General features: G+C 39.8%; 1 protein-coding gene across 4 annotated transcripts in view; it reads left to right on the forward strand.

Annotated features, from left to right (window-relative positions):
* The window catches only part of PLS1 (plastin 1), a 107,546-nt gene that overhangs the window by 10,342 nt on the left and 81,126 nt on the right, over positions 1 to 16,078 (forward strand). For 2 of the 4 annotated variants that reach the window (XM_070238276.1, XM_070238278.1), the window contains exon 1: positions 10,221 to 10,405. The exons of the other annotated variants lie outside the window; for them this stretch is intronic. The gene's annotated coding sequence lies outside the window, so the exon portion shown is untranslated. Of the gene's footprint in view, positions 1 to 10,220; positions 10,406 to 16,078 lie in introns of those variants that run through there. 4 annotated transcript variants of the gene reach the window in all.

Below are 16,078 nucleotides of genomic sequence, written 5' to 3' on the forward strand. Positions count from 1 at the left end.
GGCTCAGAGAGGCTGTGTCATTTGGCCTGACTCACACAGCTGTCGGTAGCTGAGCTGAGATTTGAACCTAGGGCTATGGAGGTTTATACCCTGCTGTTCACCAGGTCAGGCTCCAGAGTTTCCAGTGGTTTTAAATCAGGGATGTAATGAAGGACACAGGCTTGAGTCCTTATCTTACTGGATATTTTTACTGCCAGCAGGAGCAGATAACATCTCTGTGTGTTCAAGGCCCACCAAAATCAGTCAGTCCAATTAACGACATTCTTGTTGACTGCTAACCAAGGAGAACTGAGCCAGCTTTGCCTGGGGCACTATGCCATCTTGTCTGTCTGTGGAGTAGTCACTCCATTTCCACATTGTCACCTGAAATTGAAGCTGGGGGGTCATAAAGCAGGAAAAGCCATGTTGAGGAACAACATAGCTAAGATTTATCAGTGGTTACGTCACTCAGGGTATGTCGCTCAGTGTACATCTCAGTAAGATCTGAAGTTTTGTCCATAAATGATTGGCATAGAGGATTTGGTTTTAAATACTTATCTTTGAATAGGAGTAGATATGGTGGTAGTCTGTGGATGCACTTGAAATGAAATAAAAGTTGCCCAGATACCTGTCTGAGGAAGAGTTGGAAAATTTCCCTGCTTAATCAGCTAATCCTTGTATAAATGGCCGATGTTGGTTGACCATAGATGGATACAAAGTTTTTTTTCTGCTCAGACTTTATGTGTGAGTCAAGATAGAGTAGGCTATGTTGCAGGAACAAATTAACCCTGAAATCTCCATTGATTTCTGCTCACATAAATGTGAGCGTGCATTGGCTGTCTCCAGGGCAGCCGTTCTCTGTGCAGTGACCGAGACATCCAGGCTCCTGTGACTTTTGTGATTTTGCTAGTTTAACCTGGGACTTCCAGATTGTCTCAGCAAAGGAAGGGAGGCCAGGGGATCACATAATGGCTCTGAATTTTTTTGGCCTAGAGTGACACAGATAATTTCTACTCACAGCCCTTTGGCTAGAACTGATCACATGACCCTGCTTACGGCAAGGAACTGTAAGTGAGGGGAAGGGCGTGAATATTCAGAGAACAATAAATGTCTTTGCTGCGCCTTCTTTAGTGCAAGAGAACTGGTCAGTTTGAAAAAATCTCCAGTAAAGCTAGAAAAGTGTGCTGAAATATTTAGTGATAATTACCTGATAATAAATTATAAGTGAGTTTTGCTATAAACTAATAAAATTTGTAGTGATTTCTGTGCGGCTTGTTCTGCAATTTGATATCCATTTGTAGATATGGCTGCATCTTCTAAAGGAATAACAATCAAATTTCTTTTACATCATAATTCTTCAGGGGGTGGCTCTGATGATCAAAGCTTGTATTTATTGAGACATTCTCCTAAGTGTTTTACATGGGTTGAGTTAATTCAGGTTGAGGACTATGATTTCATCTCCATCGTGGAAATTTGTGAATACTCGAGTTCCATCAGCGTGCCTTGTTTGAAATGGTGCCTAGCTTAGACCCGTGGCCATGCAGGTAGCTCTCCTCTAGAAATCAGATTATCAGTAGACTGCCTTACAAACGAGGCCCCCCGGGTGGCAGGTGGCACTCTGGGTGTTGTCTAACTAGCACAGATTACAGTGAGACCTAGTATTTACTGTGATTTGGATTCATACTTATATATATGCAATTTAAGACTTTGCCAAACTTTTTTAGCAGCCATATTTAGGAATAAGTTTGTGGTGAGCCAAAGCCACAGGGTATATATATATTTTTGTATATAAATGTTTTTTTTTCCAAACTGATTCTCTTGTGTTTTTGTGATGCCATTTTTTCTTAAAAGTATACTACTAGTAAACGCAGAACTCCTCTTTAGTTTGTCCTTATGATCTGCCCTTTCCTTGTCCTCTTCACTGTGTCCTAAATTCCACGGTTGGAGTTCCAGGGTAACAGGGACCCTTGCTAGGCTGTGTAGACTAGAGTAGTCCTTTTGTTCTCTGTTTGAGAACCACTATCTTTAGCACAAATGAGGAGCCCCACCTCAGGCTCTTTACATTGATGCCATATTCATTCATCAAATATTTACTGAACACAGTTTTGGGCCAGGCACTGAACTAGGCCCCAGCAGTCTCTGCCCTCATAGAAACGACAGTCTAGACCAAGGGTTGATAAACTTTTTTTTGTAAGGGGTCAGATAATAAATATTTTAGGCTTTGTGGGCCGTATGGTCTCAGTCACAACTCTGCCTCTGCACTTGCAGCATGAAAGCAGTTGTAGACAATATGTAAATGAGCGAGCATGGCTGTGTTCCAATAAATTTTATTTACGGGCACTAAAATGTTAATTTCTTATAATTTTTACATGTCACAAACCATTATTCTTTTGGTTTTTTTCAACTGTTTAAAAATAGGAAAACCATTCTTGGTTCACAGGTTGTATGCAGGCAGGCAGTGGACCAGATTTGGCCTGGATGCTGAGAGCGTTGACCCCTGCGCTAGAACCAGCTCTGTGTGGTTTTATTCTCACATATAGATGGTGAACTGCCTTAAGGATTACTTAAATTGTTCAAGTTCAGTGTTTAAATATAGTTAACTTCATCCAGGCCTTTATTCAATAAACAACTCTTCCATCAGTTGTTGGTGAATGCCATTTTAGCAAATTATGTATTTTGCATAATATAGAAATTTTAACATACAATATACAAATTTGTAAATTATACAAAATACATAATATACAAGTGTGCACACATGTATATAACTATTGAGGACCACTGATTTTATGAAAATCACGAATCACCAATATTTAAAATGGTAACATCTGTTGGACACTTACTATATATCGGGCTCTTTTCTAAGTCCTTTGGTGTTTAATTAATCCTTCCAAAAACTCTATGAAGTTGGTATTATTATCTTCATCTTCATTTTTTGGCTTTGAAAACTAAGACTCAGAATGATTCACCCAACATGATATAGTTAGTAAGAGGAAGAGTTTATATTCCCAAGAATTCTGACTCCAGAGCCAGGGCTCCTAATGATATATTATGCCTTCCTAGGCACTAAAATATGTGCACTAAAGTAGTTCAACTGTGTCTTTTTTATTGCAATGTAAGAAAATAGAAGTGGTGAGTAAAGATTAAAAAATTATTTTTCCTAAGAAGCAGCTATGTAATTGGAAGTCTCTGAGAAGAAGAGAGAAGTAAGTTGTAATACATTTTATTTTCCCGTTTAAGTGCCGGCCTTTAAGTGCCGGCCTCAGAAGGAGAGTTGTGAGACAGAGAAAAGAATTTTGAAAATCAAATATTTACCTTGACACCGACTCACTAATCTAATCTTATGGGCAAAGACCAGGAATTCAAAAGGTACCCAAACTTGTGCCACTCTGGGGCGAGTCTCTGGCTGTGACACTTTAGTCATTAGGCAGTGGCATGGCAGGACTTTCAACTAGTGCATTATACGTGCACAGAACAGACTGATTCGAGACAAGGAAAGATCTTTGTACGCTTTTATTGCATGGTGATCATTTCCTAATTAGGTAATGATTCTCCTCTCAGTTTTGCAGTAGTCTAGCTTATTGCTAAATGGAAAGGGCTGTCAGGTAACAGAGTCTTTCCAAAAACAGAGAACTTCTTTTTGCCTTATGCGTAATTTAAAATGAAGTGTGCCATAAAATTTTACATTTGGTAACTTCTGATTATGGAATTTTTGTCCTGTAACAACACAGGATATGTGTTTCTTTTGTGAGTCATCCTCTTTTAAGGAACTAGAGATGTTGAAAAAGCATTGCCTTTTTGAGTCCCTTTATCCTCTCCCCCCTCACCCTTCACAAGTCTGGGCCGCTTTGGGATAAGCACTTGTCCTTTTGTTCATGATTCCTACAATTATGGCTTCATGACTGAGAATGGGAGCAACCACCAGCTGAGGAGAAAAAAATAAGTGTGTTTCTTTCTCTCAACAGCACTATGCTATAATTTGAGTTCACAAATATCTCAGGAAACTAACAATGGCAGGCGATAGAGCTTGTGCTTAACTACTGTTCGTTCATGTGTGCTCTGTGGAAGAGAGGCAGTGGGAGAATGAGGACGGCAGGGGATCCTAAGGATTGTGACTTAAACACTTAATGAGCCACAGAAGACATGTGTCCAGGCAGGATTTGGCCCCCGGGTGCCATTTTGTCCCTTTGGCAGCCAGGAGAGCCTCTTAGTTTGGTGAAGAAGTTACAGGAGCCTGAGATGCATGTCTCCGGAGTATGGAGGCTCTAGCTGGGCTTCATCCTCATCTCTCTTTTTCTCTTTTCTGAGAGATTATGTTTTAATTTTGCTGCTCTTCTTAAAGAAAACCTTTGCTATCCCGATTTCTCTCGTGGAGCAAGAGGGGCTTGGGATGTTGAACCCTGTTAAGGGCTCCAGGAGTTGAGTGGGACTGACAGAGGCAGAGCAGGACTGGCTCCACTGCACAGCTTGAAGCCAGGGTGTCACCTGAGAATTGAGACTCAAAAGCATCATCTGCAGGATCTGGGCAGGTGAACAGAACATGGCACAGAAGCAGAGTTGCCAGACCCAAGGATGGAAAGCAGGGGTAGAAGGGGTGGTCAAGGGGTGGTCAAGAGGTGCCCGGGGTGCTGAAGAACAGCCCAGAGCTTTACTTAGCTGTGGATGGGGAGGGAGCTGTTGAGCCAGCCAACCTGGTCTGGACAGTTGTTGATGGTTGACCCAGAGACGTAATCTAGGCTAAATCTCCTGAAGGGCCTGTATCTTCTTCTCTCCTTTTACACCACTTAGGTGATAACTGAATCTTCCTCAGGAGCAGGAACATTATTTAGTACGCACAGTTGATGTCATCTGGCTTCAGCATTATGGGTTAGACAAGACAGGGTCACTCTGCTTCCAGAATGAGGCCAGAGACTTTGGGAATTCCTAATGATATCCTCTATCGTTCTCTCTATCATTATCCTGGACGCTCCTGGGATGATGGGCCTGATTATTCATACTTTTCTTCTCTTTATTCTCTGAGCTGATTGAGAAATAGGTAGTGGCCTCGCAAAGTTCAAATTATCAACTTTATTCCTGGACAGGATTGCAGCCTGGGCCTGTGGCCAAATGGTCTTCCTCATACTTTTCCTTCCAGAATTTTAACTTCTACCCTTCCCAGCCCCCGTCTTAGGCAGACCTGCTGGACAGTTGCCTCTGGGGTGCTTACCATATGGAGGAAGAGGAGAGCTTGAGTCCTGAGGACAAGCCACTGCTAAGGAGGGAAGGGGCAAGCCATCTGAGGACAGTGACGTTGAACACCATCCAGTGTAGCAGTGGTTCTCAAAGCGTGGTCCCAGACAAGCAGTATCAGCATTAGTCCAGAACTTGTTAGAAATGCAGATTTGTGGTCTTCAGCCTAGACAAACGGAATCAGAGACTCTGAGAGGTGGGGCCTAAAAGTCTGTTTTAATGAGCCCTCCTTGTGATTCTGTTGCAGTTAAAAGTTTGAGAATCGTTGCAGTAAAGGAATGAGGTTCAGTGGACCCAAGGCACTTTCCCTCTCACCTGTGAGATAAATCAGTTCCCCTTCTTTGGAGGAGAGTGAGACAACAGTCTGTAGAGAAAGAGGCCAGGGTGCTGCTTTAACAATAGACTCTTGTGGAAACATAAGGTAGGAGAATGGGTTTCCCCCAGGAGATAACCCCCGCCCCGCCACCCCCCACCCCACTCATCTCCCCCACATAGTCTGGGAGGGACCAGCAGGTGCTAACAAAGACTTTTTTTAAATGCCCCTTTTCTCATCTGTTAATGTTTATCTTTTCTATAAAGGGTGAAGGAAAGGAGAAGGAACGATGAAGGAATGAATACAGGCAGAGAGAGGAGGAACACTAAAAGATACAGAAAGAAAATAATGAAATGGATATTTCTTCCAACACCATTCTTTACATATGTTTTGTATTTTATTAAACTTCTGGTCTCTGATTTATTTCTCTAGTTGTGACGCCAACTACAGGCCATTTGACTGTGATCATCTGTCATCAGCACGGACTCAGGGCCGCTGTGCTGTTTGCTTCCTAGTTGTGTCTATTCAGTTTCATGTTACTGAATTGTGGATATTGTTCAGTGACATGATTTTTTATGTCCTTCGTATTCACCTGCCAGTTGAGATTATTTAACTTGCTTTGTAACCTTGAGCAGCTGCTTCGGTTTCGTTCAGCAGTCTTCAGATTGGGATGGATGCCTGGTTAGCCACTGAAGAACTTGAGAGATGGCAAGAACTGATCTCAGCAGGCATGTGGGTGGCATTTCATATTCTAAGGTGAAAGAAGAGAGAGATTTCCTGAATGCTTGTGCTTGGGAAAAATCTCTTTTGCTTCAGCCAACCTTTTTAGAGGTTTAGAACAAAACTGTGTCTCCTCGGGTACATAGAACCTCAAAGAGGTTTGGATTCTATGGTTGCTTTTATTCATTTTCCCGCAACACAACCTCTTATAAACACTCAATTCCATGCAGTCCAGAGTGGAAGCTTATTTCTGTTAAATATTTAATCTTTCCAGACACGGTTACAGGAATGAAGAACACTAAAGAATTCAAAGTGTCTCTACTTAAAAGTGTTTTGCTCTGACTTCATCCAAAAATGGAATTATGGTGGTGTTAACGATCAGAGTAACTGAATAGTTCCTATGTTCCAAGAACTCCTGAATCTGCATAACAACCCCAGGGGTAGGTAGATCTTGTCATTCCCTCTATACAGATGAGGAAACTGAGGTACAGAGGACTTAAGTGACTTGCCCAGAACACTCCGTCACCTGCATTTCATGGTTCATGACCACTTTCCTCCATCTTTAAAGCTGACAAAAGTGGATCCAGCCCCTTTCACACTTCAGTCTCTCCTCCTCCTCCTCCTAGTTCATCTCTCTTGTCCATCAGGCAAAGGTTCTGTGCTCTTAAGGAATTCATGTGTTAGATTGGGCCTGTCGAGATTTATCCAGGGTAGCGTCCCAACGTGCATACCCTTAATTACATCTGTGAAGTCCCATTTGCCATGTGAGGTAACATATTCATGGGTTCTGGGGGTGAGGGCAAGGGTATATTTGGGGGCAGTTATTCTGCCTGCCACAGATACATTGTCTGCTTTTGTTGGAAAATGAGACAGCAGTGGTTATCACCGCCAGCAAGGCTCCAGGCATTAATGTTGATGTGTATGAGAAAATGTGATTTAACTGGATATTTTTCTAAATTGAAATCATCTCAGGGCCAGGTTCCAAAACAAGTAGTTTTAGAAAAGATGTTTTGGGACTTTTGTGTCATCAGGCGGAGCTGCAGCAACACTTGTCTCTGTGTGTTGCAAAGGGAGGTAATTCACATTGTGTCTGCTTCTCTGGTAATTTAGATTCAGAAAAAAATATTACGATGTGAAATGGGCACACTCATTCAGCCAGGGTGTTTCCTTCAGTTGCTCATTCCATGCCATATGCCCTTGTGCTTTTACACCTTCGTTCATGCCCTTCCAACTGCCTGGGCTGCCCTTCTCTCTCTCTGCCCATTATCTATAATAATGCACATTCACAACAAGTTTTGACACCTACTCCTTCTGTGAAACATTTTCCAAGTTGCTACTGTACGGCATGTACTCATTTTTCCCAGTAGCTGAATTAAGATGGTAAAAAGAATACATGTCATCTTCCAGTCTTTCAAAGGCCATTTTTGAGTTCCTCTCTCTGATGTTTTCTTCCATAAATCTGTACAGAATTAAAGAAGCCCCTGCAGCATCTTGGACATAGTAGGTACTCAAAACTACTTATTGAATTGATTTGCAGTACTGAACTTACGTGATTGTGTTTGTATTGTGTATACACCAAAGTTCTGCAAGATATGTATATTTATTCATGTTGTTAACAAAAGGAGATTGCTAAGAATGTCTAATTTAAGTGAATAGAACTGGGATTGTTAGAGATGAGGTTTCCAATTTGTCTTTTAATGGCTAGGTCAATTCATATTCTGTCAGGTTACCTAGCAGTATATTGGGGCAAGACAGTGGGCTTTTTGTTTTTTGTCCATTTTTGAGCCTTTAGTTGACATTTACTATACATGCAGAAAAATGGAAAAATCATGAGTGTATAACTTGATGAATTTTCACAAAATTGATACTCCTATGAAATCACCTATATCAAGAATCCAGAATTACTACCAGCACCCTAGAAACCCTCCTGCTTCCTTCCACTTGCTGCTACTCTCAACGGAAATTGCTACCCTGATGGTTTAGAAATTTGAAAAATGGACTATTTTTAAGATATAGAAAGTAATTATTATATTGTGAAAATACTTCTTATAAACAAATTGCCAAGGAAATATACATGGATTTACAGAGATTTAAAAAAATGTGGCTCCTGGGGCCGTCTCCGTGGCTGAGTGGGTAAGTTCACATGCTCCACTGCGGTGGCCCAGGGTTTCGCTGGTTCAGATCCTGGGCGTGGACATGGCACTGCTCATCAAGCCATGCTGAGGCAATGTCCCACATGCCACAACTAGAAGGACCTCCAACTAAGATATGCAACTGTGTGCTGGGGGCCTTTGGGGAGAAAAAGGGAAAAAATAAAAAACTTAAAAAAAAAGAGAAAAAAGTGGCTTCTGCCCTGAAGGTGCCTTTAAACATGGAACAGTAAATTCTTTTCTAAATGTTCTTGCTTCATCAAATAGTTTGAGTTATGTAAACAGCTTTGAGTCAGATTATTATTTCCAATATTTGTTGAATCCTGTAGTGGTTCAAACAATATTTGTGCCTTGAATATTCACAAATTGTTAAAACTGTACCATGCACTTGGCCCTGAGCAGTGACACATCACTTTTCTACATAGTTTTTATTGAGATCAAATCAATATATTCTCTCTGGAATTTTGGTTGAGCTTCATGGTAGGTACTGAAGAGGAAGCTATTGTCAGCAAAGGTGGCAGACACCATACTGCCCATTTTATCTGTCTGCCACAACACCTCCCAGCAGAGTGGAAAGTGAAATTGCTTGTAACAAAATGGAATGGGTGAAATATTAGAGAAGTTGGATTCAGGGCTGTAAAGTCCCTCATTCTCCATTCTTTTTCTGTGTTCAAGGATGTTGAAGCATTATTTCTAAAAGTAAAACATTGGAAACCACCTTAGTTACCAACATGAATGCTTAAATATTGATGCAGAAATTTTCTACTGGTGTTTCTGTTTAATGGTCCTAGTTCTGCCATCCTATGGCCATATAGAGCAAGACTAAACCTTCTTCAATATAGATGCCTTTAAAATACTGAAATACGTAAGAGTGTATTGTTGACAATCATTGGGGTGTAACAGACTGTATTCATTTAGAGCAGGCAATTCGACATGTTCTGACAGATGTATACACCCACAAAATCCTCTCCACAATCAAGATGCAGAACACTTTCATTACCCCCAAAAGTTTCCTTGTGCCCCTTTGTATCCCTCCTACCACCCCTGTTCCGGGCAACCATTTATCTGCTTTCTGTCACCATAGATTAGTTTGCATTTACTAGAATTTCATACAAATGGAATCATACAATATATACTTTTTTTTTTATAACTGGCTCATAACATACAGATCCTGAGCTTTTTCTTTCACTTTGTGAAGCAGTTTTATAACAGCCATTCTTTACTTTTATGGAGCTATCATAAAAGGTGTTTCAGACTTCCTCTTCAGAGAATTAACCATTTGGTGAGAATGGATTGGATCATAGATTTTATAAGTGAACCTAGTCTTGCCTCACTCAAAAAGTAGAATTGGACTGTAACCCTTGAGTCACTTTCAGTCTTTAACATTCTTTAATTAATTCCATATGATATTTCCCATTTCTATTCAAAGGTCATTTTGTACATTTGCTTGAAATTAGTCCAGTGACTGAAAAAAAAAAAAAAAAGTAGTAGGATGTAGAGTGTTTTTGTTTTTAAGTTTAATACAATTTCCTGATTCTTTCCGGGAATCTCAATGTATACTTGATTGCTTAATAATTTTTTCACATAGTGAAAACAAAATTGCCATTTCAAAATTAAAGTAGCAAAGGAATATTTATAAAAATAACATAAGACTTCATAGGGCAGTCCCATTCCATAGCTTGAGCGGGATCTAAAGGGTGAAGTGAATAGCCTGGTATATTTTAAGCACCACAGTCATAATCAAACAGAAATGGTGATGACATCTACATTTTTGCCCTTGATTTTTTTATAGTTGCAAACCACACCCATGTTGCAAATTGGCCTTTCTACTTGAGACCAAGTTCTGAGATTAAATCTGTAGTAGTAGGCAGAACCCTTCAGTGTAGAGTTGTTCATTTTCTTGGTCAAACGCTGACTTTGGCAGAGGATTATTTGCAGATAGAAAGACTGAATTTTAAATCTTCTGAATTGTTTTCTTGGACCTCCAAATCTCAGGTGATAAGACCAACAGAAGCAGGTATGCAAATTTTCCTCTTATGTTAATAGCAATAGTATGACCTCGGATTCTAGAGCTGCTTTTTTATATGATTGTTAAATTGAGATAAACCCTTTATGGTTTTTTGTTTGTTTTTTTAGTGCATTCTTGCTTTGGGGTTCTAGGTGGCTTTGCATCATCAATGCAAATAGTAACCATAGTGTGAAGGTCACATAATTCTTAATTCTCTCAATTTTTTTTGTTCCGAAAACTATTTTTTCCTTAAGCGATGCTTGTGAGGTAAGAAAGGACTGTCATGCTTTATTCAGGATTGGATTTAAAAAATCCATAATTTTTGATTTGGCTTTAATTTTCCCTTTAGAAATGTATGTAGATTCTTAGGAAAATGCTAGAGTGACGGAATATACTTTCTCTGTGCTATCTAGGATGTATATGTATTATTGCTTTGAAGCTGTATTCTTTTGGTCTGATGAGACAGCTCTTCCAGTCTGTAGTTTAATCATGGGTAAGCAAAACTCCTCTTTTTCCTAAAGGGATTCCATAGATATGGGAAGAGAGGGTATGGCCAGTGCCAGGGATGTGGTAAGATTGTATCCACGCGTTTGGAGTCTGAAGAAAATACCTAATTTGAAATAAATTCTTTGTCATCATTTTTGTTTTTCTACATTTTTAAATATCAAATGTACTAGAGAAAGTGCTCTTGCTTCAAAGCTTTTTTCACTGTTTCATTGAATTTGGGAAAAGGTGGAAGGCTTTCAGAAAGACGGTTTCCTTTCCCTATAAACAATGTACAAATAAGCATGTTGCCTTTCACTTGGAGTATTTTCATGGTTCCTGAAGTTGGCTGGAGAACCCTCTGTCTGTACCCTGCACAGTCCTGGAAGCTGTCACAGCCTGACTTTAGCTCTTTTCTTCGTAAAGCAGAAAATGAGTGGTTGCTAGCCTGTGTAAAGCTGAGAAGGTCTTGAATGATGCATGTCGAGGAAACCTGGATACCGATACTGCTGGCAGTTTGCATAGAGCTTAGTGCCAAAGAATTAAAGACTCTTGAGTTTTCTTAAAAGAGGCCAGCTTTTAAAAAGTTAAGCATGTTTCCTTTGTGCAGTGACCTGAGCTCTCAAACCTAAGTAGAAAGTTAAGACTTATCTGCTCAGCTTTGTGAAGCAGTCAATCGTTTAAATGTCTTTGTACGTGTCATAGAATAGAGTTACTGGGTCTGTGGCTCCTTGTAGAGAAATGAACACATCATGAGCAATTAACTCTGGAAAGTGAGAACCATGGACAAATTTCACATAGTTCTTAAATCCTTTATGGCTTGCTTAGGAACCAGAATTCCCCTTCTTGAATTAAGTCCAGAGTCCAACAAAGGCTGTGCCCTGGTGCCACCCTTTCGTAATGAACCAGCCAAATGCTCAATTGTGTGCTTGTGGATGAGGGGGATAACATTCCTTTATGATCCTCAGTTTAGATCAGCTTACTACCCAAAGCATGATATTTGATTACCCTTATTATGTTACGTTCCATAGCTACAAATGTTACTAATGGCGTGGCCTTATCTAGCCATTAAAAAAGTCCACGTTCATGCTGACTTACCGCCAGTGCTGTAAAAGGTCCTATGGCTAAAGCGGACCCCAGTAATAGGAACCCGTGGAGAATGGACAGGATGGTTAGGTGTGCACTGCAAGCACACACATCTTGAACTCCTGAATGTATTCCACTTGAGTGCCTGACTGCCTGTTGTTTCTTCTAAGTGCCGATTTTAATCTCTAACGCTCGGTGTGCCTGGGCCTGAATTGCTTTAAGAATTATGAGAGTTTCCTGGCCTTTTCTGACTACATCTGTCTATTCGAATTGAGATTTTTAGGGTGCCTTTTCTCTCTTTCCTTCCAAATGTTTCCAATCAAGTTCTCAGTCTTGCAGAATGGAAGAGATGCTGGCATTAACTGGTAGTAACAAATAGTGGGGCGAATGGCCGCTGTCCCTGTTCCAGCACAGGTGGGAAGTGGAGCCTTCTTCCTGGAGCAGTGGCCTCCAGGCGTTTTTCATTGCTCTGCTCCCATCAGTAAAAGCATTTTGTGTGTATACACCATTTCCAAGGTATATTCCTCAAATTTATTTTTTATTCAAGTGCTACTTAATGTATATGTTACATACAGTAAAGCATATATAAAAATAAATTTGAAAGAATAAGATGATTTTTAAAAATGTGTTGGTTAGAAGGATTGTATAATATCCTTAACTAATATCTCATGGTACAATATGTACACAGGGTCCTGTTTATTGTCAATGGCAGTGTAAAGCTGTATTTTACACAGTCTTGATAATTTTGAATTCTTTGTCCAACTTGTGGTCACATTTGCCTGTTTTATTTTCTTGTGTAGCTGGTGAAGATTCCTGTTAGGAGTAGAGCTGTCAGCTCCTCCATTTTCTTGTGCTAATATGACTAGTGTAGTTTCAAGACCCTATTTCTTTGCAGGCATCTTTTAAAGCTACTTGGCCGTTTAGTGAAGATAGGTTTGATATCAGCTAGGTTATATAATCCATCAGTCTGCTCAACCAGGAGTACACAAACTGCAGGGCGTCAGAAATGCTGGAAGTGAATGAAGGCGTGACGGCCCACTGTCCCCCTCTGCTTCCTGGAATGTCCACTCCTCTCCTGGGGTATCCCTTCAGCTATTTGTGACGTGAGATCATCAGTCATAAGGACCAAGTTAGGATGCTAGTGAAAATACGTATGTTAATCATTTGTAAATCTAATCTCATCCCCTAGTATTTCTTCATGATATTTACTTCCTGCACCCTGGTGGAGACCATTGTCCCTGGTCACTGTGGTCTCTCAGGACATGGGGTGTGGCCTGAGTTTTCTCATCTGTAAACGGGGTTGGACTGGATGACTTTTAAGGTTTTTATCTGGGGTTTTACCTCATTTAGTTTCCTTTTATCTTTCTGACTAGTACATGCCTATTAACTCATCCTCACGAGTAACTAACTTCTCACTGCTAGGAGGTTGTTTCTATAAGGAATAATTTTCAGAAATATGAGTGACATATTAGAATATGCTTTGTAAGTTACGATTTTAGAAATATCTGTTACACCCAAACCACAACTTTAAAAGTCTCCTTACTTTCCAAGGCCCACCCAGCTTAAACATTGCCCCTTGAGGAAGATTTTTGTCAGACCCATTTTGAAGTCTGTACTTCCTCTTTTTCCTGTATACATACAATTCTGTACATTTTTCAGACATGAATCATGGTTTTATGTGCACATGTTTGCCTTTCGTGAGGCATAGGTATTTATTGCTCAGTTTTAGACCAGCAAGCCTTGCTGGCCAACTGATTGCTTTTCATGGAAAATGTTGAAGAACGCTCTTGAGAACATGTTCTCCAAGAAATTATTTTAAAATATTTTCTTTCCAAGGGAACTTTTCGGAAAACTTGGGGCTGGAGTTTATAACCTGGAGCCTGTAGACCCCTAGAAGGTCCAGGTGGGCTTGAGGGTGGGGTGTGCAACCATAAACTCCCTGAAGTGACATGCAAAATTCAGATCTGTGTGCATTCTTCTGGGGGGAGGGCCCATAGCTTTTTATCAAAAAGGCTAAAAATCAAAAGACCTTTAAGAATCAAGCCATAGGGGAAATATAGGAATTTCAAATATAACCTATTCATCTAAATTTATGTTTACTTTCTAACTTGATTTTCATCACTTTTCTATATGTTTTCAGCTCTCTACAACATTTAGTGACCTTATTATGAATATCAGTAGTAGTATTAGCAATAATTAATACCATACCCTTGAAAACGCCATGCTTTAGTCCTACTAACTTATGTACTCGTGACATGGTCTTGCTTGTGAGTGATAATTCTTGTTGAATATAATAAATAATATTTTACTTCTTAGAAAAAAGGGAGAATTGGGGGTTACATTAGAATTGATAAAGTAAAACGAACCACATAGAGAATTGTTTTTTAAACCTCTATAGTAGGTCATCTAATTTCAATGTCTACATAAAAGAGGCTCAGATCTCTTCCTTGAATATCACGTGGAAAGATGATTCCTTGGTTTCCTTGAAAATCTATTTCATGTCTTCATTGCTCTTGGACATTCAAGAGTCAGTGTGGTTTATTGAGAGGAACATGGGACTGGGACTCAGGCACACTGAAAATAGTACCAGCTTTGACATCTACCAGCGGATGGCCTAGGCTATGTAGGTTGACCTCTCTGAGTCTGTTTCCTCATGTGTAAAATAGGAATAAAATAATATGAGGAAACAGATACTACTATTATGGTGCATATATATATATATACACACACACACATATGTATTATTATTTTCAGTTCTGCTTAACTCACTGGATTGATGTGAGAGTCAAATGCAATAATATATGTGAAAGTGCTATATAAAGCTATTGAAAGCACTTAAGTGTGAGACTTACTTCTCTTGATAATGGCGCATTTTCCTTACAATATCACGGTGGTCTTCCTTAGTCTTTGGTTTTAGGTCATGAAGAATCAGTTTCAAACTTGTTTTTTTTTTAAAGATTTTATTTTTTTCCTTTTTCTCCCCAAAGCCCCCCGGTACGTAGTTGTATATTCTTCGTTGTGGGTCCTTCTAGTTGTGGCATGTGGGACGCTGCCTCAGCGTGGTCTGATGAGCAGTGCCGTGTCCGCGCCCAGGATTCGAACCAATGAAACACTGGGCCGCCTGCAGCGGAGTGCGCGAACTCGGCCACGGGGCCAGCCCCTCAAACTTGTTTTTTTCACAAAGTTAAGGTAATTACTATTGACTAAGAATAAAATCTCTAGTGAATTTCCCCTGAATAGTCAGACTTACAGGAAAAATCCACCACATTAAAACACACAAACCGAAAACATTGGATCAGCCAATTAATGTTATTTTAAGATACTGAAATTAACTAAAGTAAAATTTTGTAAGATTTCAAAAGTTGGGTTGGCTCAGACTCACTCTGTAAGCAGAATCATTAAATTCCCTTGTGGCAGGTCCAGAGCACCTTCCTGGGCCCACCCTCCTGTGGAGTAGTGGAAACATGGACCTTGACACCATCGTTTGAATTATATGACACCAGTGCTAACCCGCTGAGTGATGCTGGGCAAGTTACTTAACCTTAGTGAGCTTGAGTTTCTTTATCAGTAAAAATAGATGTAAATACTACTTTTCGGGTTGTTTTAAGGATTAGAGATAATTTATATAAAGTGCCTGGCACATAGTAGATTCTCTTCATATGGTAGATAGTATCAACTTTAAAAAAAATTGTACTATTAATTCCGTGGTTGCATTCCTGTGTCCAGGCACGTCTGTTTTAGCCCTGATTCGTCATTTAACCTTTCATTCTAGGAGCGCTTTATTTAAGCCTGAGAATGAATCCTGCCGTACTTGAACTTTTCCTCTGTATTCCCAAATTGAAATGTTAACTTAGGAGAGTTGCTACATAATTTGCTTTAAAAACAGGTTTTCTGCTGTATTTTCTTAAAACCAAATGAAGAGGATGGTTAAGTAAAATGCTTTATAGAAAGAAGGAGCAGTGTATACGGTTTAGGATGTGCAATAATGTAATATTTAAATTTCCTTTCATATTTTTACTATGAAATAATGAAACATGCAAAAAAATAGTGAAAATAATATACACTCACGTTTTCTCTACCCAGATTTAAGAAATCTCAGCAATTTGCCATTTG

The sequence above is a fragment of the Equus caballus genome, chromosome 16 (assembly GCF_041296265.1).
Source record: "Equus caballus isolate H_3958 breed thoroughbred chromosome 16, TB-T2T, whole genome shotgun sequence".
Classification (NCBI taxonomy): Eukaryota; Metazoa; Chordata; class Mammalia; order Perissodactyla; family Equidae; genus Equus; species Equus caballus.